This window comes from Pinus tabuliformis, chromosome 3_1 (genome assembly GCF_031772625.1).
Source record: "Pinus tabuliformis cultivar Carrire ecotype Pingquan chromosome 3_1, CPIR1, whole genome shotgun sequence".
NCBI lineage: Eukaryota > Viridiplantae > Streptophyta > Pinopsida > Pinales > Pinaceae > Pinus > Pinus tabuliformis.
This window is the reverse complement of record NC_142301.1, coordinates 727,494,617-727,520,954: the sequence shown is the minus strand read 5'-3', so window position 1 is coordinate 727,520,954 and position 26,338 is coordinate 727,494,617.

Below are 26,338 nucleotides of genomic sequence, written 5' to 3'. Positions count from 1 at the left end.
ATGGTCCAATTCTCCTCTGCCAGCCTGTGTCAGTACTGCTCCCAGCTCTATACACGATGCATCGACATGTACATGAAACTCCTTCTTCCAATCTGGGAAGACTAAAATCGGCGTGATGACCATCTTTTCTTTCAATACATCCAAGCTTTTCTTACAGTCCTCGTTCCAACAGAATGTGACATCCTTTTTCAACAACTTCTCCATAGGTGCGGTGATCTGGGCATAGCCCTTGATAAACTTCCTGTAATACCCAGTATATCCTAAGGTTGCGCGAAACCGTTTCACACTCCTCGGTGCTTCCAAGTTAAGTATTACAGCTATGATCTTCATGGGATCTACCATTAGTCCCTGCCTACAAACCACATGACCCAACAGAGTCCCAAAGGGAACACAAAACAGACACTTCTTAAGATTGAGCGCGATCTGGTACCTTCGACAGGTATCTAGCATCAGGCACAAACTTGTGACATGGTATTTCACCAGCCCAAACACAGTCTAGTCATCAAAGTACACTTCCAGAAATTTTTGAATAAATTCCTTGAACACAACAATGACTACGAGCAAAAAAATCACAAGCGCATTCTTCAATCTGAAAGGAATTACAGTGTACTGAAAACATCCCCACTTATTCACGAAGGTCATATTGCTTCTATCCTCTGGCACGATTTTGATCTGTTGGTACCCAAAGAACCCATCAGTGAAGGAATATGCTTCCTGGCCACCTACATTATCCAACACCTCATCAGTGAATGAAGTTGGGAAAGGATCATGTACGTAAGCATCATTCAACTTCCTAAGATGTACGCATATCCTTATTTCATCCTTCTGCTTCTTTTCCTGTACCACCATTGGGCTCACCCAATCAGATTCTTCTACAGGCTCAATGATACATGCCGCGAGCATCTTGTCTAGCTCTAAGTGGACCTTCTCCTTATACTTTGGATTGAGGCGGTAAGGTCTTTACTTAACCGGCTTCGTGTCGGGTTTTAACGTGATATTCATAACACCCAGGTCTCCTATTATCCCTTTTAGCTCCGTAAACTTGGTAGGGAACAAATCCTGGTATTCGTGAAGCAATTTAGTGACCTTATCCATCGTCGCGTCATCCCAGTAATCTCCAATCTTCGCGAATTTGGGCTCCGTCTACGTACCAATATTTAGCTGTTTTGTTTTCAGTGGCACAGTTATATCAGGATTCTCAATTTGCGGTCCCTCAACCTCGCAGTGACCCTCTGTTTTAGGGATGGTAATCTTTCACGAATCCTCATCTTCTTCTTTAGTGGTCACATTATAACATTCCAGCGCGTGGCTCAGCTAAGTAGTCCAATCAGGTTGAATCAAATCCAAAGGATCCCGCGGTATCCTAAGGATTGCTGCTTTCACTTCTTGTAGCGCTTTGTCAATACAGTCAAACCCGTCTTCAAAGCTAAATGTCATTATGAATCCTTCGTGCAGAATATCCCATTCATCTGTACCATGGTGGAGCTCGGTTTCCAAGTACCAGTTCATCAGGATGACATCCAAGGTATGACAGAACAAGTGCACCCATTCTAGTTGGGGCTTCGCTCCATAAGCCTGAGCCCATTTGGCTAAGTGTACGTGCGAATCGTCCTTCCCGTCATACTTGTTTTTCATTCATACCTTCGACTTCCCAAAGCCTGTGCGCATCATCCTCCCACACTCGCGCAAATCATCAAAGATACCCTTGTGCGTATCCCACCATCTTGCCGGGCGTAGCGCACAGTGCCCAGTAAAAACCCTGGAAGCACTGCTTCTCTGGGACCTCCCTCTCAAATGCATCCAAAAATATATCTACATCATTCACGCCATAGTAAGTGGGCAGATTTCTTACCTCTGACGACACACAGCGCAATGATAGGTCATCATGTTATAGCTCAGTGTGGTTACTTCATGTAGCCGATTCTGCCAGCACTCTAATTCTTCATCAGAGTCCGAGGTGCAGGAACTCTCACGATTCCATGTAATTCGACCATCAAATGTTGGATTCACCCAATCTTGGTCTCGCGCTGTTATCTTATATATACATTCCAAATTGTCATCACTCTCATAATCACGGACTAGTTTAGTATAGCACGATCCTTCAACAGGATCTAGGGGTGCTATTATCAAGAGCGATTTCTTCTCAAATATCATCTTCCGCTTCTTTAGGTTGATTACCCCATTCATGTCAGTAGCCCAATCAATGCTAAGGAGCACAGGGTAGGGGTTGCTATCATCCACAATTTTTATTACTTCAAAGTCAGCCAATGCGCTCGTGACTTCAATATCTACTGTCACCCCTTGTAGCTGCCTCATGGGGATGATCTTCCGCTGATTTTCCATCCTTAACTGAATTGGAGACCATTGCAACGTGGGTCTTCCCATCTGCTCCCAAGTTTACTTTGGTAGGACATTCACGTCTGACCCCAGATCCATTTCATATTCTCCTATCTGTGCGGTCAGTCTCATTTCTCGTCCTATCCTTACTTTATGCTTACCAATCTTTCATACCACGCGCGGTTCACTCGAAGTGTTTCAGATGCATCTATTTATAAGCTCCTATAATCCCTTCACAGCCTTGTTATCGCGCAACAACTTCATGCAGGTCTCTAGAAAGGTCGTAAGCATAGAAGGGTCCATTTTCTTATCGGCTTATCCTTACTTCCTGAGGTGGAGGCCTCAACAAAGCTCTTCTTTGCTTCCATGAATGTTTCGCGTGCATGCTCTAAGTCAAACTCAGCCTCCTTTGCCAGCGCTTTGCGAACCCATGCGCTGTCTTTGAGCTGTTTTCCCTTATTATCCCCTGTTTAAATTCCACTTCGGAGCACTATATTCACATTTGGATCCTCTTCGTGAGGCTCATACCTCATCATCTACAGGTTCTAAGTTGTCTGAGGTGGTAGCACCCCTTTGTCGCGTATCCTTGCTATCAGCGTAGGATAGTCTTCTGTCTCATGATCAAACTGAGTGCAATATTTGCATGACGATCGCATAGGGTTAGTGCATTCGCGGGCATAGTGTCCTGGTCCTCCACAATTGTAGCAAATTAGCTGTCCCTGACCTTCGCCATGTCCTCCTCCGCCTCGGCCTCGTCCGCGCCCCTGAAAGCTTGTTCACGCCATCCCTGCACTCTGGTTAGGGGGCTGCATTTCTTCCTGAACCCTATAGGCAAGAGTTCTGTCCATCATCAATTCATAACTTCTGCAGTTGCGCTCATCATGCCCTACCGACCTACAAAAGTTGTAGAACAGTTGTTGCGGTGTTTGTACAAACTTTTGCAGCAAATGACAATTATCCGTCGTATGTTTTCCTACTACCTGACATATAGCACACCAAAACGCAGGCCTTGCACTTGGTCCTGCTTGAGCTTCTGGCCTCAAAGGCATCGATCCTCCTCCTGCAATATAGTTCGCAAAGACCGGGCAATGGTCTTTGTCATGCCCCTGACCTTTACATTTCAGGCACCATACCTCTTCGCGCACCTCCGGTCGAACTGTTCTGTCCTGCTTCAAACTTGCATTTCGAGGTAAAGATTTTGCAACTACACATGGATCTGTTGAACCCCCAGATTCGGATCTTGCATCGGTGTTTCATGCAGTCTCATTGAAATCTCCAAGGCCTCTACCTGAGTCATAATCTTCTATTGTGACAGTGCAACCCTTAGGTGTGGCAGGAGCGAAGCCACGAACCATTCGCGGTGCTGTCCATCTGTTAAGTTCATATTAGCTTCGCGGATTTTACACTTCAACCTCTGATCCAATTCCCAAGGTGTCTCACCTGGTTTCATCGCGATTTCCTTGAACCCCACAATTGATTGTGCCTCGGATTTAGGCCTACTGAACTCTTTATTCAGCACGGTCTGGATGTCTGCCACTCCAGCATTTGGGTTATCATTAGAGTACTTGATGTACTAGGTTAGCGCGCGATCTTGTAAAGCACTAATCAACGTTGCCTTCTTCATGTGATCATCCGTGACACCCTGAGCTTCCCATACAGCTTTCACAACAAACCAAAACTAGTCTGGGTCCTCATTTCCCAAGCCTTTAAACAAAGGCAGCTTCACTGAATTTGCCATGCTGAACTGCAGTGGAGGTGGTGGTGGTATGGGTGAAGTCGTAGGTGATGGTGGTGAAGTTGGAGGTGGTGTGGGTGGAGATGGCAGTCATAGGAATCCTTGTCTTATCAACTGAATTGCACTTTGCGGAGAAGCCTGTGCTACTCCCTTTTCGTCACCCAATGGAGGTGAAATCAATGGACTATATTCGGGACCCTTTCTTCCTTCGTTCCTGTAAGTCTTTCTGCTTCGCGTAACTTCGAACATCAAGGTAGTTGCATAACCCATTTTTTCGCACAATAACATCTTAATCCAAGTATTCAAAGACTTCAAGTACTTACCTCACGGACCTTTGAAAAAGCGCCACTCCGCCTCGCTGTAGCTAACTGATGTATCGACCGTGAATTCAGTCACAAATCCTCCTATGATGCGATCAAGCCAATGATCGATAGCACAGGCGATCTTATCCTCAAAGGCTTCCAGTCTCTGTACTAACTCCGGGGTCCAGACAATAGGACCAAGTCTCCACCTTCCTTGGTTATCTGCTAGCTTCGCGATCCACTCATATAGCTCAATCAGAAAGGAACAGAAAAAGATCTCATGAATTTCTGTATATATGTACCTGTCCAGCTGCTGTTCCTTTGTCAGTCGCAGATTTATGTTCTCTTGTGCCGCGAATTAGTGGATGTTCCTATCCAACCAGTCCTCGATCTCTTTCTTAGTTGGATTCCAGTGATACGACATCACACATCTCTTATGCAGATTCCAGTCCTGGCAACAAAACCATTTCTTGGCTGCGTAGGGCCTGACCCAGGTTTAGCGTTAGTTATCCAAACAAATCCCTACATTACTGGCCCTTTCGACATCAGCCTGTGGAGCACGGATCGAAGTCTCACCCGAAGCAGTATGGGGGGATGCTGGAACAAAGTTTCTGCACCCTGAGATGGTCGTGATGTCGATTTATACTCTCTGTTCCTGCTTTCGTGCAGGTCGTTAAGTTCTAGGGCTCTACTAGTCTAGCCCTTTATTTCGGCCTTTAGTACCTCCGTGAAGGAGTATGATTGTCCATCGCGCATCCTTATCCTGTGATCCAAGTACTTTCGTGTTGCTATGACAACGTATTGTACAGGTTCCCAAGTTATCTTAAGTGTTTTACTTATCTTACTCAACAATCGCAATTAGCACCACGTAACCAAATATTCTTGCTTGCATTTGATTAACTAATGCAGTTACATATATTCGCGCATCACCTGAGCAGTGTAAATTAAACCCAAAACGCAATATAACCAAATGCATTAACAGGAAACAAAGACACAAAATTTGTAGAATACTTCTCTTTATTGATATCTTCAGATGATTATAGACTCTATCCACCGTGCGTACACAACTACAGGGGTCTGCGCACTCAGTTGCAGACTTCTACCCTAGGCCTCTGCGCACTCAGCTGCAGAGCCTCTACCTACGCTAAGACACGAAACAGTTGGACTTCTGTACCAATCCTTCAAGACTTGTCTTCTCTTTTCCACAAACTTATGACTCTTTAGAGCTTACTTAGCTCTTTTTATACAATCCCATGTTCCGCAGACCATGGGTAGATCTTTACAGTTCTTTACACTTTACAAAATAAGGGTGGAAAACCCTTTATGGCTCATAACACCTTCGCGCTCCGCGACCAAAAAATGCAGAGACTTTACAACTTTATTACAAAATTGACCCAAAACATGGGCTTTTAGCCCCAAAACTGTCCTTGGGGGATCTCGTTCCCAAAAGTATGTTATGTTGTTGATGTGTTGATTGAGGTGAAGCAGGAGATGCAGATCATCAGAGTGAGGTTGTAGCACTAGAATTCGGGGTAAGAGAAGATCGTCATACAAGTATTGTATGTTTGGCATGCATGTATGTTAGTTAATGGATTTTTATATGCATTAGGGGTATATACACGTTTGTCATTTTATTGTTGTTATGGTTGCATACATGATAGATGCTAGTTGATTAGTGTAGTCATATACACATGTGTCGAATAGTCATGAATGGTAGTAACATGTGGTTGTATGCATTACTATTGTTGTTTTATGTTAGATAACTTGATGATTATGTGATATGTTGTTGATGAGTATGTTATAGGTTAACTTCTTGTTGTTATATGATAGTTAGCTTGATGATTAGGTTACATGTTGTTGATGAACATGATTAGGATCTTGATGTTATATGTATCATACTAATTTGGATTGGTCTATGCAAATGGTTAGGGTTATGATATTCACATATGAGTTAATATGTTGTGATATTATGTCATACTAATCTAGACTGACTGTGCATATGTGATTATTATGTATGAATGATAATTGTTTATGAGCTTATGATGTGAACATGTTAGCTAGTGACTATTATGGATATCATGACCTTATTTATGTTTGAGTTGATATGTCATGAAGTTATATCAGGCTAATATGGATTGATTGTGCAGACAAGATAACCTCCCCTGAGATATATTAAGATATGAGTTGGCTTATGTCGTCTATTTGGTGTTTGAGTGTTTGGTGTCTATTATGTCATCTATTTGTTGTTGGATGTTTGATTAATCACATGATATGAGTATGTGTCTTAAGATTGCATTAGGAAATGATATTTTTTAAGATGGTTTTACTCACACATATGTGTTGAGATAGATGACATGTAATGGAGGTGATAGTTGTAGCATTATGACTAATGACTATGAGTTGACTATTGATTATGACATGATTGTTAGTCTTGGTAAAGGTTGATTTCAAATTAGTAGACATGTTAACTTGATCCTTGGAACAGTGGTCAACATGTGTGATTAGTTGTAGGGAAACTTGCTTGGCATAACAAGGTAAGCTAACTGGAATAATGCTATATTTATTTATACATTGAAAATTATGTGTCTATGTTAGGGTGATGCAGGGAGTTGCATGACAAGAAAGGTTTCCATGAAATCTTGAAGAAGGCCTAGATTGGGATTTCCCTTGGAGGCGAACCATGGGGATTGAGTCATGGTGTTTGTTGCTAGTCTTGTGCTTTTGGTCTTTTGTGATTTGTTGTGCTTGATTGCGGATTTGTTTATGTTTGGTGTATGGCCATACCACTTTGTTTGTGGTGTTGTATTGTTATTAGTTTTCATGGTTTGCTTCTTATTTGTTTCTTGTTCTTGCCTTTTATGTTTTGGTGTCTTGGGAATTTGCTGGGAAAAGAGGAAAGTTAGTGGAGCTCGGGGAGAGCTAAAGGAAATCCAGCAGGAAATGCAAGATTCAGATGAAGTCGGTGCGTGTATAAGGGCAGCTGAAGGCAAGAGTATGATAGTCGGTTGAGTTGGTTAGGTCCATTGGGATAAATGAATGATGGCATAATAGTCACGAGAAAGGTAGTAGGAAAGGTAAAGTAAATGGACTTGAGGTATCAAATGCCTTGGCTATGTTGGGAATCATTGTTCTCAATGTTGTGAACAGATAAATGGAGTTCTCTTAACCTTGATCTTATGATATCTGGTAATTATGTTGTGATCATAATTATGCTAATGCCTATATATGTATATTTGCATGTATGTATGTCATTGTCTGACAGGATCATGATTGTTTTATGTTGATGTTTATATATATATATATATATATATATATATATATATCGTTGTCTGACAGGGTCATCAAGAATCATTCTTGTGGAGGAATGATTACTTATGCAGGTGGATGGCATGAAGAGATTCCTGGTTCATGAGGAATCAAGTGGGAATAGTAGTCTAACAGATCTTTGAGGTCAATATCATGTGGATATGAATTGATATTATGTGATTATACTATGTCTATGTCTATGTTATGGACAGGCTAATGCTGAGAGATACATCAGTGGAATGAAAATAATGTGATCTGTGACATGCTAGGATAAACATGGATGGCAGAGAGACATTGGAAGCAAGGTTGCTTTCTACAGGCAGTGTGGTCTTGGATGTGTAGTTGGCTATTGTTGTGCATATTTTATATTCAGTGATTGTACCTAGGTGTTGTGTGCATATTTCATATGCAGTGCTGGGTATAGATGGTGCTATGTACATGTTGGATATGCAGTGGTATGTACATATTATACTGTGCGCATGATTGATATGCAGTGTTGTATGCATATGGTTCTATGTACATGTTGTATATGCAGTGCTATGTACATATGGTGTTGTGTGCATGTTGTACATGTGGTGCTATTTACATATGGTGCTGTGTGCATGATTTTACATGTGGTGTTGTGTGCATGTGGTGTTGTGTACATGTTGTACATGTGATGTTGTGTGCAGGTGGTGCTGTGTACATGTCGTGTGTGTGGCGATGTGTACATGTGGTGTTGTGTACATGTCGTGCATGTGGTGCTGTGTACATTTGGTATTGTGTACATGTTGTACACGTGGTGTGATGTACATGTGGCGTTGTGCAGGTGGTGCCGTGTACATGTGATGCTGTATACACGTTGTGCAGGTGGTGCCATGTAGATGTGATGCTGTATACACGTTGTGCAAGTGATGTTGCGTATAGGTAGTACTGTGTACATGTTGTACATGTGGTACTGGTGTACATGTGGTATTGTGTGCATGTCATACATGTTGTGTTGTGTACATGTGGTACTACGTATGTGCATTATGTAGTCGTGGCATCATGACATGTGTATTCGTTGTTTGTACTATGTGTATTGTGTTGTACACCAGATGTAGGAGTATGTATTGTGTTGTGTTGTACACCAGGTGTAGGTGTATGTGTCGTGATGTATATCAGGTGTAGGTGTATGTGTCGTGATGTATATTAGGTGTAGGTGTATGTGTCATGATGTATATTAGGTGTAGGTGTATGTGTTGTGATGTATATTGTGTATGTGTATGTGATTGAAGAGAGGCAAAGGCATTGGGTGCTTGCCAGGCGTGGCAACTGATTCAGTGTGTGTACAGAAAGAATAAAGGCAGAAGTAAGGATCGATGAAGGATAAGTATTAGTATTTTATTTCAGTTTTATTATACATATGACCTATGATTCTGATTTATGATGGTTATATGTGATCTATGATTCTGGTTTATGATGATTGCATGTGATTCATGATTTTGATTTATGATGGTTGTGTTTTGAGCTAACCTGATGTGATATGTTTATACATAATGATTTGATCAAAGATGTTAGTTTGACTTGTTGTGACAGGAAGTAAACAAGATTGCAAGTGTACCTTATTGACGAGCTACTAATGAGGTATGATGTGAATTTATTTCAATTTATTTTAAATCTAATGGAAGTTATGTGCTTGGTACAAGAAAGCATGGAAAATGCCTGGGTTGGGTGGTTGAAATCGACTGCAAGAATTAGCAGCAGCAGTGAAATAAATTGGAACATGTAGCAGTATGCTGGTAAAGCACTTTAGGAGCAGGGCCATTGTGGGACACTGGTACCCAATAGTGTCCATTGATTTCCATGAGCATGCTATGAACGGTATGATGGTTTTGAGGCAAGTATATGCATTGGCTGTTTGACCTTCTGATGCGAGGAAGCCTTGCCAAGGGATGGATTGCTCGGGATAGGGGATGCCAAGGAACTTGGAAGGTGAGTGACTACACAGAAGGGGTGTCTGGATTGCCCGAGAGATAGCGTAGCAAACAAGGGAAGGCCGAATATGGAATTTTTTTGGTCATTAGCATTGCCAGATGGAATCAGATGCACATTGGGAGTGTGCCCTGGAACAATGAGCCAGTAACTGTTCGCTGAGAGGACAAGTGGTGCAGGATTGTAGCACTGGACATTGGATGCAACTTTGACTTTGGCAGTGGATTATGGACTTCCTAGGAAGGAGGTGAATCTTGGTACTACTTTGAGGGTGGAGATGTGAGATTCCCTTGTTGCTGATGCATGACTTGTATCCTTTATTTGCTGGTTGAGCAAATGTGCATATGTGTGTATGTGTATATTAATGTAAATACTGTATCGAGCTGGATTTATAAAGCTCCATAGAAGCATATGTGTATGTGTGTATATGTGGTTATTATTGTAAATACTGTAATGAGCTGTGTTATAACACTCTAGTAAACGATATATTTGTTATGTTTTAGTAGATGGTCATTGTAAATACTGCAATGATCTATGTTATAAAGCTCCATGGGCAATATGTTTTGTTTTCAATGGTCTTGTTGGGTATAGGTTTCATTGAACACTGAGGATGGTGTTCCCCCAAGGGGGAGGGTTCTGTAAAAGCCCTGGTTAAAAAATCCATGTAAATATAAAAATATAAGACCACGATCATGGGAAACGTATTCCAAGCTGAGTGGTGGGAAAAACATCCTAGTGGGTGTTCATTTAGGTTATTATGGCTAAAGGAATTTGGCAACGGAAATGGAAAAGGATTTGGAAAGGCAAGAGGCACTTTTGGTACATTTATCTACGAAAATAATGGAAATTAGGAGAAAAGGAAGGTGAAAGGTCACATGTTGCATGTGAGGAGGAAAATGAAGGAAAATAATGGAAAATGAAGAACATAGAGGCCTCATTGATAAAAAGGCTTCTAAGGATTAGTTGGCAAGATTTTTCTCAGCTTGGACAATGTAACCTTTTTCCAGTTCAGTTTTGGATCTCTCTCATTATTCTCCCTCTCTCTCTCTCACTCTTGGACACATAGTTTCTTGGAGCACTTTGGAATTGGATCAAGAAAGGCAAAGAAGGCAAGAGAAAGGAAGGAGCAAGCAAGGAAGAGTAGGATCAATCTGTTACAATAGGATTCTTTGCAGGTAATTATTTGCATGTGTGATTTCCTTGCTAGATTTGGCATGCATGGTATTGCATGTGGTTCTTTGCTGTCATGGCATGTGTTTTTCCAGGTGTGAAAATTTTTTTAGCCTAGCCTTGTCATTTGCAAATAGCCATGGTGTAATGGGGTTCTCATGTTTTGGTTGAGCTGGATTGTCGAATGGATTCAAAGTTGAGTGAGGTGGATCTCTGAAAGAAAGAACACATGGCCTAGTGATCCTTGAATCAGACTGTGGATTATGGTAAAGCCACTAGCCTAATGACCCCTGAATTGGACTTTGGGTTGCGGTAAAGCCAGGTATTGTTGCCTCGCTGGGCCTAGGAATCCTTGACCAGTTAATGGAAAGATATATGGTAAATCCTAGAGGTGGTTTCCCTTGATTAGGCCTAGGAATCCTTGCCGGTGAATGGCGGGATATACTGTAAAGCCTAGAGGGTGGAGTCTCGGTTAGGGTCTAGTGATCCGGTGTGGATTGCAGTAAAGCCTAGAGACTAGGAGTCATGGAAATTCCTCACGAATTAGGTGGAGAAATCTGGTGGCATCCATGCTTGTTTTATGACCTAGTGATACGAGATGGATTATGGTAAAGCTTGGTTCTATGGATGAGGGTGAGGTGGTGTAGCCTCGGGAAGCTCTGGTTGAGTTTGTATTTAAGTCCCACATTAATGCTTGGAATATGGCACAGGGGTGATTGGCTGAAATAAATATTTGGTTCAACCAATTTATGGTTGGTTGGTTCGTGAAAGTCCCAAACCTGGTTGTCGTTGCATTAATTAATATGAGGTTATTTTTCCTTGTTATTTCATGAGTATTATGCTAGTTCATATGTGGATGATATGGCTATTGTTTCCTTGGTATTTCTATTGTTATTATGCTCGTTATGAATTTGTATTATGAAAGTGGTGATGTATGGATCCCATCATGTTTTTACTTGTAAATGAATGAACAATGTATCTATGTCCTAATAGATGATACTACAACTAACATGATAAGGAAACAATGCCTCATAGTGAATCTCAGATAAGTATGAGACCCCTATGCTTAGTTTTGTTGTTAAGACCTGTAGCTTTCATGTTTGTGACATGTTTGATGAAATGTCTGTCATGGCTAGTAAGGGTCTAGACTAGTCCTTGTTGATGTTTTTGCAAATGCATCATTGTTCCACTGTAAAATTTCATTTTTGAACCTATCATTGAGTTTTGGGAAGTGACCTGGGCTTTGGGCCTGAAAAAGTGGCACAAATTCCAGAGTTGCAGGCACAACACTCGGGAAAAAGTCCCCAGAACCTCCCTTTCCCTTGCTATGGGAGCTTCTGGAGCCTCCCAGGCACACCCTTGTCCATATCAATAGAGCATCTAGGGGTCTGATGCATTAAAACTGTAGTTGGTCTCAGGGGCTGATTACTTGAGTGGTTGGGATGGCCCTTGGGAGTTATGTTACTGATGAGGAAGGTCTGTATGGAGTGTTTCCATTTATTCCACTTCATTAAGGTGAATTAGGAGGTTTAATCCCATTATAGTGGCCTCTCGTTGCATATTTACCCCGGTTAGCTGGTTACTTGGGTAGATGTGGGATGAGGGTGTTACAATTATTGTTTACTCAGGGTTATGGAGATGCATTGTATGATAATTTGAGATTCTAAATAAAGAAAAATAGAAGATAACTAGAAAATAAAACTTCAAACTTATCCTTTAATGAAGTTAGTTCTAGGACAAGCATAAAGCATGAACAATTCCTACCCAAATTTCATTGAAATAGAGAAAAAACTGATCAAAAAGGCCAAAGGTTGCCCAAAAATTGGCCTGCACAACCCTTGGGAAGGAAACTTGTGGGCATTCATGCTTTTTTGTATATAAAGCGCTTTATTTCAAGGAAAAAGTGCATAGAAACTCAGATTTGGGGAAAAAATCACATAAGAGCTTGTCGAAACATCTAAAAATTGATGTGTAGATATGTAAGCAAGGGATACAGTTCTAAAATGCACAAACAAAAGGAAACAAACCCAAATGGTTTTATTTTTGCAAATATTAATGCAAGGAAGCAAAAAAGTAAAGAAAAATACCTATAGCAAACTATCATTTTTCATTTCAATTTTTTTTCTAAGAAAGAAGCAAAGCAAAAGAAGAAAAAAGAATCTTGATGTAAAGAAGCAATTTTATTTATTTTTTATTTTTTTATTTTTTTAAAATAAGAGATGATAATTACAAAGATAAGAAGGTTTATAAAAGAGATATTTAGTTTCTTAAAATATAGCAAAAGTAATCCAAAAACTATAAAAGATCATACACCGAAATGAAATCCTTTTCACAGAAAGCACTCTCAAAACGCTTAGAGACCTAAAACCTAGAACCAAAGACAAACAGATATTCACAAAATTTTGAATACAAGACAAACTGCCTTTTTTAAAATTATAAATATCAACCTAGATAACCCAACATTAACCAATACACTCATAAAGAGGATGCAATTCAAACAAACAAGTATGCCGATGTCCAGAAGGTGGAATCTATCACTTATAGGACACATACATTATTGTCATGAAGACAATACACATATATAGACACCTTTGTTGAAGGAAACAAGCCTATATATGTAGGTTTCTTTATAGCAAGTAGTGTATATAATTATGCCAAAGTTGGAGAACTGATGGACCAGAAGAGATATTGCATAAAATATTGAAATTGAAGGTATCGACTAAAATAAAGATGGTCCAGAATTATAGAAACCACTCTACAAGCACAAATAGTAACCATAAGATACAAATTTCAATGAGTTTGTCCCTTGTGGAGTAATTAATTCTATTTTTAGAAATAAATCCTATGACCAAGGTTGGAGTCAAAATAGAGCGAAAAAGAGAGAAATCACAATGCCATCTTAGGATAACATATGGTTGCCATAATAAATTATCACAAGGAAAATAAGACCTACTTGGACTTTTATTGGTTGGAGAAGATCCTAGATGAAAATTCTTCTTACTCCCAAAGCCTTATTCCTCAAGCTTCCTTGCCAACTTGCACACAAGAAAGAATAAGAAGCGAATGAAAGTAATCTCATGGTAAACTCTAACTATTCTAAATATTTGGAATTAAATAAATGCATGTAACCAATTCCATATAATAAAATGAGTAAAACCACCATATAACAATCAAATTGTGATAGGAACGAAGTGATTTCTTTATTAGATCAAAATAGAAAGAATGTGAAAAGATGTCACTTGATTCATTATTGGCAACATTGTTTAGAACAACATTCTGGATGTCTTTTTCTTGTTCCATTGAAGCTCAACTCCATTGGTATCCTCTCATCCACACAAAGAAATTGAAAGAGAAAGACACTCTCTCCAATACAAGAGGATGAAAGGGGCTTGGTCTAGAAACATGGGTTTCTGACTATGATGTGGAACTTAAAAACTCTAAGAATATAGATCAGACTTGCAGAAAATAATTCACCAACTTAAGGGTGATATGATTATCTCCTCCTCCTTAAACATAATTCTATTTATATACTCCTGAAAGGTGGTTAGGGTCATTGGGAATAATCCACAAGATGTGGTTGCTTGATAAAACCTATAAACCCCGCCCAGAAATGTGTTATTATGTCCACATTTAATTTTATGTGCATATGGCATACATACATAAGTTGCTTGAGGAGAAATTGCATATGTGCATTTCCTGTTAAAATTGGATACTAGGGCCAAATTCCACCTCAGGACAACTCATTTGATGTAGATTATGATTGCATTGGATTCCTCTTTTCGAGAGGTCCAAGATTGATATAAATATCATCCCATTCGGACAAGCAGAAGTGTGATTTTGAATTTATTCCCTCACTTGTGCAAATTGTTTAGGTCAACATCAACTTAATGTAGGCTCAAGAAGCCCAATGGATGTGTCTCTTCACCCACAACGAAGTGTATAAATAGAAGAGACCTCACACCTCATTAGGATATCATTCACTTAGACATTCTTCTCTCTATTGGTTTGTACAACTTAGGCATTATATCTCTCTCTCTCTCACGTGCGGCTAGGAGGACAAAATTTATGGGCTAAAACATAACCGAATTTTAGACTGTTTGACCAGAGTTGATAAAGGCTATTTTGACCGAATTTGACTACAATTTTGAGGGCAGAATTTCAGTTTCTCTAGGTCGCATTATCTGGCATAAAAATTGAGGATTTTGGGGTTGTTTGACCTGTGTTGATCGCAGGCCTGTTTGACCACAGGGTTGACTGCTGTTTGACTAGAGTTGTTGGGACTATTTTGGGTTGACTTTGACCTTTACTAGAGGCCAAATTGGACTTCCTTTGACCAAGCTTCAAAGGAGGTGTTTTGTTGTTGTTTTGATCAACATTGACTTTCTGGTTAGGGTTGAAGGTTGATTGTAGAATTTGACAGGGCTTATTTGACTTCGTAATGGGCTAGTCTATTTGACTTTTGTACTCTTTCTCTGCTGAACTATTGAATAATAATAAGAAGATTTGATCAAAGGGTTTTCCCCATATTGGGGTTTTTCCTTGGTATCTGCCAAATCTGGTGTCCTTCTGTCTTGGCTTGTCTTTTGCATTTGTTTTTATGTTCTATCTGCATTTACAATCAATGTGATTAATGGTTGATGTGACTGGTGCTGTAAATAATCGGATATTGTTATTGGGCCAATAAAGAACATTGAAGCAAATTGTGCTAAGCATAGAACATACCATTGTTATCTAGAATTAACATGGTATCAGAGCTCAGGTGAAGACAAAGCCCAAGCAAGAGTGAGAAAAGAAATCACTAAAAAGGCTCTTAGACAATAATTTGAAGCTAGCCTCAATGACGACTACATCATATTTCAAATCCAAGGACAAGAATGAGGACAAATCTGACTATCATGCATGGAAGATGTCTCTAGATTTGACTTTGGAAGAGAATGATGCCATGGACTATGTCAAAGGAAGAGTGGTGGAGCCTCCTTCAAATGCACCCGCTGCTGCCAAGACAAAGTACAAGAAAAGTGAGGTCAAATCTAAGAAAATTATTGTTGATTCCATTCACAAGCCTTTGGTTGCCTATATTTCTGATTTGGAAACATCTAAGGAGATGCATGACAAGGTGGTTGGGATGTTCGATGTAAACAATGCAAATCAAGTTCTCTTTCTCAAGAACAAGTTGAAATAAATCAAGAGGTCCAAGAATGCATTGGATTCCTCTTTTCGAGAGGTCCAATATTGATATAAAGATCATCTCATTCAGATAAGAAGAAGTGTGATTTTTAATTTATTCCCTCACATGTGTAAATTGTTCAGGTTGGCCTTAGCTTAATGTAGGCTCAAGAAGCCCAATGGATGTGTCTCTTCACCCACAACGAAGTGTATAAATAGAAGAGACCTCACACCTTATTTGGATATCATTCACTCACACATTCTTCTCTCTATTGGTTCGTACAACTTGGGCATCATCTCTCTTTCTCTCTCACACGTGCAACTAGGAGGATAAAATTTCTGGGCTAAAATAGAACCAAAATTTAGACTGTTTTACCAACATTGACCAGCGTTGACTGAGGCTATTTTGACTGAATTTGACTACGGTTTTGAGCGAAAAATTTCAGTTTCTCTAGGCTGCATTATTTGGCACAGAAATCGAGGATTTTGGGGCTATTTGACTTGTGTTGATCATAGGCCTGTTTGACCACAGCGCTGACTGTTGTTTGACCGAGTTTGACTAGAATTGTTGGGACTGTTTTGGGTTGACTTTGACCTTTTCTGGAGGCTGAATTGGACTGCCTTTGACCGAGCTTCAAAGGAGGTGTTTTGCTGCTGTTTTGACCAGTGTTGACTTTCTGGTTAGGGCTGAATTTTGACTATAGAATCTGACAGGGATGATTTGACTTTGTATTGGGCTAGTCTATTTTACTTTTGTACTCTCTCTTTGTTGAACTATTGAATAATAATATGAATATTTGATCAAAGGGTTTTCACCACATTGGGGATTTTCCCTTATATTCACCAAAGTTGGTGTCCTCTTGCCTTGACTTGTCTTTTGCATTTGTTTTTATGTTCTATCTGCATTTACTATCAATGTGATTAATGGTTGATGTGATTGCTGCTAGAAATAATTGGATATTGTTATTGGGCTGATAAAGAACATTGAAGTAAATTGTGCTAAGCATAGAGCATACCATTATTATCTAAAATTAACACTTCCTTTATAAGAATAACATATGTACACACTTTGCCTTTAGTGCAAGCCAATGTATGAACTCAAAAATGATTTTTTGAAGAGTTAGAATGAGGATAAATGTCTACAAAAGTCAAGGAATGGTAGATTAGGCAACAACATTTGCATGGTGGCAAATTATGATGTAACACACATGACTATGGGAATGCACTCCCCTTAGTCATCCATCTCTCATTATAAATTTGACAGTTTACATATTCTATGTTAACTTCAAGCTCTTGCTAAATGCACTTTAGTCATCCCTCTCAAAATTGAAACTCTATGTTAATTCAAGCTCCAAAATTTTATTAAAAGCTTCCATTGTTCCATTTTCTTGTGGGTGATAAGGTGTGTTTCTTTGATGATGAATCATGGATTGCCGATTTAATGATAAGATAGTGGAATTGATGAAATGTGTGACCTAATCACTCATTAACACTCATGGACAATCAAATCTTGTTAGGATATTCTAAAAGATGAAGTGTGTATTCTAAAAGAATATACCTCAAAATTTGAGGTATATTCTTTTACTAGTGTGGACTTTCCCTAATTCATCAAATATTCTATTGCATTAATGATGTAGTGTGCTCCAATTTTTTGTGCAAGGCGATTGAACATACCTACAAAATCAATCTCCCATTTCGTAAGCATTCTAGTGTCACAACAAGGAATAGGAGTAACTTATCTCTTCCCAAAGGTTTTCTAATATATTGAAACACATCAGACTGCATACAATACTCTTTTCCATCATGGAACAAAGATGGGAATCATAATCCTATGCATCGCATCTTATTTGCAATTTCTTACCCTATATTATGACCTTTGACGATTCCTTCATGTGCCTCAAATGCATCCCATTTATGTTTTAAAACACATCTACATTAGATCCCATTCATGTTACTAATTTCCTCCTATGCACATAAGTACAATATTAAGGTGCTTTCCTAGTAGTAAGAAATCATGAAATCTCTTTGAATGGATCCAATGTGGTTTCCACCTAGAACAAATGTGAATTTAGAAATTCATCATCCATACCTCCTCCTCTTTCCCTTGACTCTAGCTTTGATTTATAATATAGCCCTACACTATGCTTTATAGGTTTCAACACTACCTCAAAATCAAACTCCTAGAACAAAAGTAAACAATGGTGAATTCTCCCCACTAACAATTGTTTATGCGCTAAATATTTAAGTGTAGAATGATTTTTAAAGAACTTAAAAGCATTACCCACAATATAATGTTGAAACGTACAATGCACAAGCCATTGCAAAACATTCTCACTTAGTAGCGGTATAATTTCATTTTGCATCTAATAATTGCTTGGTGGTAAATGAGATACAATGCTTAATGTTCCCTTTACTAGTTTGTGCAAGTGTTATTTCATCTGCTAATGCTAAAGAATCCACATGTACATGAAATATTTATGCCCATGGAAACACCATAATAGTTGCAACTACCAACTTTTTTATCAATAGATCAATTGCTTCATGGAACTTTTGAGTCCAAAGGAAATTGGCTTCTTTATTCAATAACTTCTTCAAAGGTGTTGTTACTTGAGTGTAATTTTTGATAAATTTTTGATAATACTCTATATTCCCCAATGCAGTATGTAGATATTTCACAAATATAGGGGGAGGCATATCCCCAATAACAACTATCTTTCCCTAATCTACCAACGATACGTCTTTACATACTACATGCCTCCAAAAAATGAACTATCTTTAAATGGATTGTATTTAAATTAAGGGAGATTTGTAATTGTCCACACCTATCTAACATCAACCTTAATACTCAAATGTGGCCCTTTAACTATCTAAATATAGTCTAGTCATCCAAATATAATTATAAATTTTGTTCATAAATTCTTTCAAAGTAGTTATAGCAATGACAAAGAACATTATGGGTGCATTCTTCAAACCAAAAGGCATGACATTATATGCAAATGATTCCCATTAAACAAAAAAGGTAGTCTTACTTTTTTCATCCTTTGAAATCCCGACCTAATGGTAAACTAAGATGCCAACAATGAAAGAGTAAGGCTCTTTCCACTTACATTCTCCAACATCATTAGTAAAAGTGTTGGGAATGGATCATGCGACATGCTACATTCAATGATTTGAGGTCCACATAGATACATATTGTTGAAATATGTAACTAGGTTTGGTCTTCATAATGACATATGTAATCATGATTTTATGTATTTAATGTAAAGAGATAAATAAATTTATTATTATTGTTCTTGAGGCATGGGTTTCATGCTCAAGGGAAATTTATTTTTAGGTCAAGCATCCATTGAGTTCTTCTAGGGATTTTCATGTAGTCTACAAGTCAATTGAGTCATTTTCATGTATTGAAGATCCATTTGGGCATGCTACATATTGTAAAGAAAATTTATTTGAGTCAAAGTTGAAAGACCCTCCAAGACCTCGTCATGATGCAAAGATCAAGTCGGCCTTCACAAGTGGACAAGTTGGCCTAAAAGAAGCAATTCAACCTAGTAGGAGACCTATATATAAGGGAGACTTCAACCTCACTTGGAGCATTCACTCACCTCACATAAGTTGGATAAATAAAGAGAAAAAGGTGCGAAGAAAAGGATGAGAACGAGAAAAGAAGAGTGAGATTTTTGGAATGTTTTTTTACTACTACTCCTCACACGTGCAAAGGAACTAGGTCAACTATTTCAGAAACAAAAGACCGAGTTACATAAATCGATTTATAGCATCAAGAAGTACACTTTGAAAGCCAAGTCCTCTAGGAGAGAGAATCAACTCAAGTGAAGTGGAAAGGAAGAGAGGATCTACCATAATATTCTCATGAGCAATATTTATGGTTATTGTAGAAGAAACCACTGGAGGTCGAAATTACAAAAGAATCTGTTGGAAGGTTGAAATTGCAGAAGAATATGCTAGGAAGATGAAGTTGCAGAAGATTCTACCAGGAGGTCGAAGTGGCAGAAGAATTTGCTTGAGGTAGAAATTATAGAAGTTGATGAGGAATTGTTGGAAGGAAAGCTCATCAAGAAAGAAATATTTGACTTGGTCTTGAAGGGCCTTGGTCAGGGTTAAAGGTCTTCAAATTCATTAATTGAAGCTCTCTAAGAAGAGAAGAATTCTGGTTGGTTTTCCTCTCAATTGGAGAGGTTTTGGCCCTAACTGATCGCCTATATCTTGTGTCTTCTTGTATCATTGTTCTTTATGGTTTGGTAGTTGTTTGATGATAATAACAAAATAATAATCAAGTTGAAGAAGAATCTAATCAAGATGATTAAAAAGATATCACAAGCAATTATCAAGAAATAGAAATCACCTAACTTGCTGCCCTCTAGATTTCTCAACATGGTATCAAAGCTAAGGTGAATACATCAAGGAAAGGTAGCTTAAAGAAGGATAGTCAAGGGCCAAAGCACAAGAAGATCACCTGGGAAACATCAAGAGCATCAATCATAAAAAAGGACTAACCCTCTCATCATCTAAAAGAAAGTAATTAAGGAGCATCAAAGAAGACCTCAAAACCCTCGCTCATTCAAATAAGGGTTTTTCAATTGAAGCATTCTTGGGAAGCTTACACATTGAACAATCTTCATCACAAAGAAAAGAAGACCTCAAGGACCTAACATCCACTCAATCAAAAAAAGACCCTACATTTTGAGCACCTTGGGAAAGCCACCACATTCTATAATACCATATGAGGAATCAAGAAGAGGCATTACCGTCAGGGAATCAAGGTGATATCCCTCTCTTCAAGTCAAGGATCATTTTTGAAGGAAGACATCTTCACCAAGAAGACATCTTCTATTATCAACATCATCAAGTTCAAGATTTCGTCGTCAAGGAGTATCTTCAATTGGAAAGTAAGTATCTTTATATCTATGTTTGAATCTATCAAATTTAATTCATTTTGCAAGGAAAACAACAAATTGGTTGGGTCATCAAACTTTCTTGCATGGAAAAAGAGGACATATTTGATCCTCATAGAGAATGCAGTTATTTGTCATATCAATGGTAAGGTCTCCAAACCTTCATAAGAAGAAGCTCAAGCGCAGTCGAAGTATATGAAAGGGGAAATAAGGGCTCAAAGGATTCTTATAAAATCCATAAAGGATCCCCTCATACCTTATGTATCAAAGTTGGAGACATCAAAAGAAATCTATGAGAAGCTAGTAGAATTGTTCTCCATAGGCACTGCTAGAGAAGTCATATCTTTGAGAATCGAGATATATATGATGAAGGTATCAAAGGAAGAAGGAATAACCTAATATCTTATGAGTGTATCATAAATAAGAGACCAACTACAAGAGTTGGGGGAAATAATGTTCGATAAAGAAATGACCACAGTGGTGCTCAATGCATTACCTGATGAATGGGGCAACTTCATATCAAGCATCTATGGAAAGAAGGAATCCACCCCATTCAATGAAATTTGGTCATTATGTAAGATTGAAGAAATAGGGTTGAAGGAAAAAAGTGATGTGGGATAAAATGAACAATTTCAAGCATTTGCTGCCATGGCCAAGAGAAAAAGAAAGTTTGGGAAAAAGAAAGAGATTGATATGTCAAAGATCCAATGTTATGGTTGTCAGGAATATGGGCACTACAAGAGAAACTGTCCTAAACTCAAGAAGGAGAATAATAAAAGAAAAGAAAGGAATGAAGCCCATATCACCGAAGAAGTGGAAGAACCTGAAAAGAGGAAATCAAAGAAGGAGGAAGTGAAAGATCTCTACTATGAATGAGATAATCTCCTTCACCATATTCTTTTCAGTTCTTGTGAAAGATAACTATCATGGTAGAATAATAGGATGCATCATATTAGGAGATGTCATCATATTAGAAACATACGATTAAAGCAAGAGCTCGTAACATTATTATAGAAGCTTGAAAGGATAATTGAAGTAGAAGTCTACATGGTTAGACAAGAAGTAGCTCTTGGTAGCCTCATTGAAAGCATAAGTAATATATATGGTTGGAAGAAAGTCATATAGCATGGAAGAAGAAAATCATCATACATCATCATCATTTGGAAGGAGCATTTGTAGAATGAGGATAATTAAGATCCTCTATTTGAATCTTCATTAGAAGGTTCACCTCTCTTGGAAGAAGCAAGTGTCTTGTTGAGAATTCAACCTTGTATGAGATTCATTGTTTAGAATGATGATGATATGGTGACAAAGGAATGGAACAATGTTGAAGAAATTTTAAGCAAGGAAAGGAAGCTGCTGAATGAAGCCTAGATGACCAAAAAGGAGAAAAGAGGTATATATATGTTTAAGTCATGTCATCATATAGTTGTTGAAAGCATGGGTAAATGCTCTACCTCATGAGCATGATCGAAGAAAGAGGATCTTTTCATTTGAAAAGATGCAGGAAGGCATGTTTCACATGTTGACAAGATGAAATCAACATAATATGTCCTCATATGGAATATGAGGTAGTTGAAAAGATGAAGGAACTGTGTATGTAAGTTCTTGGAAACAATATGTGAAGAAATAAAGAAGAGATCGCGAAAGATGAAACTATGGTCACGTAAGCAAAGGAAATCAACATCTGATCACTAGAATAATTGACTATGACATCTCCATAGAGAAAGTATGAATACCCTGATAAGATCTGTAAAGAAAGGAGACCCTTGACATTAAAAGCCTTGGAGATGTATTTATGAATGTGCAGGATATTGATGTTGCAAGCAAGTAGATGTCATGATGAAAAGACATCACAAAAGGTAACTTTGATTTGATGTTCATTTTTTTATTTTTGAAAAACATCTGGATGGGTTGATACAGGGCTACCAAAAGAGAGTTGTAGATGTCACCTACAACTAACACTCATGTCAATGGATGGAAGATCCTGAAAGAATACACGGCTTGGAAGAGGTAGTTGTATGAAGAAAAGATAGATGTGGACTAGAATATCACTTTCTGATGAAGAGAAGGATGACATGACTAATATGTTTCATAAAGGAAAGTGATGGATGACTGATGCCCTGTGAAGAAAAGATGAAGGCTCCAAAATGATGAAGATGAAATTCACGACATTGAAACGAGGAGCTCTACAAGCAACTGATGGTACCATAATCTCCACCAAAGAATAGATAACTATTGTTGGAAACAAGTCCCTGGTCAAGAGGGAGTTTGGACAAGTCCCTAGATAAGAGGGAGATTGGGTACATTCCCTTTATAGGAATGGGTATATCTTCCCTAGTTGAGAGGGAGAGATAGACACATCATTCTTGTCTTCATATTGTGAAGAAAGAATGGAGGATTAGGTAAGAATATGAGGTTGGTTCCGATACTCTTTAAGGATGATTTAGGGAATCTAAGATAAGAGTAGTCGAAGAGGAAATTCCTTGAGGATATTTCATTCCAAGATAGGAATTGTCCTAGAAAGAAATACCCTATGAACACCCGGGTGGGGTATATGCCTTGAGAGACAATGATGATGGTGTCTGTCAGTCATTGCTATCCCCAACATTGTGCTCTGATCTGGTGGAGAGATAGAGCTATTAGTCAAGGCCTTGTTTTGTGACAATGCTGGTTGGTATGATGAGATATTCTAACATGGCTTACAAATCTAACTCTTCTTATAAGAATTCTTCAGATTGAGAATGTCCAAGTACATTGTATGGATTATGAATACTTCCCTAGTCAAGAGGGAGTGTTGAAATATGTAACTAGGTTTGGTCTTCATAATGACATATGTAATCATGATTTTATGTATTTAATGTAAAGAGAAAAATAAATTTATTTTTGTTGTTCTTGAGGCATGGGTTTCATGCTCAAGGGAAATTTATTTTTAGGTCAAGCACCCATTGAGTGCTTCTAGGGCTTGTCATTTAGTCTACAAGTCAATTGAGTCATTGTCATGTATTGAAGACCCATTTGGGCATGTTACATATTGTAAAGAAAATTTATTTGAGTCAAAGTTGAAAGACCCTCCAAGGCCTCATGATCCAGGTGGCTCCAGACACATGTAGAAGTCCAAGAGGACTCAAGAAGGGTCAAAAATCAAAATGTTTGGATTGTTTTTGAACTAGGTTCATGTTGAAGATCTCGTCGTCATGATTGCGGTGGTGTGAACAGTTCATCAAATCGAGTCCATATGCGAAAGTTAGGAGCAGTCAAAGTTTAGGGTTGACTTGGGTGACTGGGTAGGCTTAAGGAGGCGACAATTTGGACGAAATCTGGCCACTGGATTCTGGCCAACCTGGGCTAGATTCTAGGTGAATTTGTTGGATCGTTAATTTGTTTAATATTTCTTATATTAGACAAAAATGGAAAAATGTGATTGTTTTTTATGAAAAAAAATTATATATTTAGGTGGCGAGCCATGACCCCCGCCACCCCCATCACACCCCAAACTAATCATTAAAACAAATTTTTATTTAAATTTTGGTCAATGGGACATGACCCCCGCCGACCCTCCAACCTCCCACCATATACGTATTGTATTGTAAAGGGGTGGGCGGGCCACCTATGGTGGACCCAAGCCACACCTCAACTACCCCAAGTGACATAAATGAATCGTGGGTGGCGGGGCTCCCGACCGGAATGGCTGGCCCACCACTTGGGCGCTCACACAACACCAATAGTTCCATTTAATACCACCAACAACATGCCATATTTTGCAATACGCCAACCCAAACACATCACATCGCCAACGTATCCGATCAGTGAAGGTTAAGGGGTGGGCCGCCCAATGCAGACCCGACCCCAAAAATATTAATGCGGTTTTTCGAAAGAACAAAATTTGTGTTAATACGGAGGGGTCGGGGTTTGACCACCTGACCTCCTCCTTATAATTTGACTTTCAAACAAATCCATCTACAACAGTTTTGTTGAACAATCCGCCCAACACATTTTTATTTAAACCTTCATTCATTTGAGTGCCCAGGAGGAGCGGACACGCATTTCTATGCAGGTGGAACCATGAGCAGTGTAGAGAGGGGGCCGGAACCATGATCTGAGAAATTTCTCCAGGAGGCTAGATTTTCACTATATCAGTTTTCAACAAATTTTATATGGTTTCAGCATTTATCGATGCCACGAACTCAATGGTGCTGTCTGTTTCTCCATTAGATAGCTGCAATTTTCAGGCTTCTTCAATTTTGGAGGTATAAGGTCATCGTTTTGACTTTTAATGTACTTTCATTATTTTTCCATCTAATGAAAACAGGGCCTCCCCACTAATTCGAGTAGGGCCTGGAGATGTAGCCCCTCCTGGACGAACTCCGATATCAATCCTGTGTCTTCTATGTGTGACTTTCTATTCTTCTCTTCCTCTTCTTTTATGCACTTGTAATTTCATGGTTAAATGGAAGCTTAATATGTAATTCTTTAATGCATCACAAGGAAAAGATTTTTGGGATCAAGTGGTATCAGAGCTGGTCCTTGTAGATGTGAATTGCATGTTTGTATGCTAACAAGAAACAGGCTCCAAAGAGGCAAAGGGAAACTAAAGTCTTTCGATCCCAAAGCAGGGCGTGCACATCGAAGGAGGATCATGGTAGATGAAGAGGCTCGTTATGAAGAGGAGCTCAATTTCTGTAAAACCTTCTATACAATGGTAGAAAATGTCAGTCAGTTGCTTTCAAGGCTGGAGAAAGCAGAAGGGAAAAAGGCAGAAGAACAAGGTTCAATGCATGGAAATGGTGGAGAAGAATCCCCTCCTTCTGCTTCCACAAGTGAAAGCTCTTCTTCCTCTCATCACCATCATCATAGAAATTCAAGGGGTGCATCTAAGAAACCTTTCTTTAAATTAGATGTCAAATTTGATCTGCCCATGTATAACGGTGAAAGTAATGCAGAAAAGCTTAATAACTGGATTAGGTAGATTGAGATGGATTCAGTAGATCAAAGAGGATGAGGCAAAGATTCAGTTGGCCTCTCTTCGACTAAGTGGCACTGCTCTCATCTGGTGGGAGAGCAAATTGCGAAGCAGTATGAGTGTGGGTAATCTTCTTTCCTCATGGCCTAGTTTCCTTTCTGCATTAAAAAAACAATTTTATCCCTTGGGTTGTAAGCAAAAAGCCTTAATGGATTGGCAATACTTAAGGCAAGGCAAAGGTCAGGATGTTCAAGGCTTTACCAAGGAGTTTAGAAAACAAGCACTTAATTTGGGCATTGCACTTGACTCACCTAAAGTAGTAACTAAGTATATTGGATCATTACTTAGTTACATTAGACATTCGTTATTATTGTTTGAACCTACTACCATTGACTCAGCCAGTATAAAGGCCATTTATCTGGAAAACAGGGAAACACATGGACGAGATGACCACCCAAAGAGAACCGCAACAGCCAAGAAAAGGGGAGAAAAG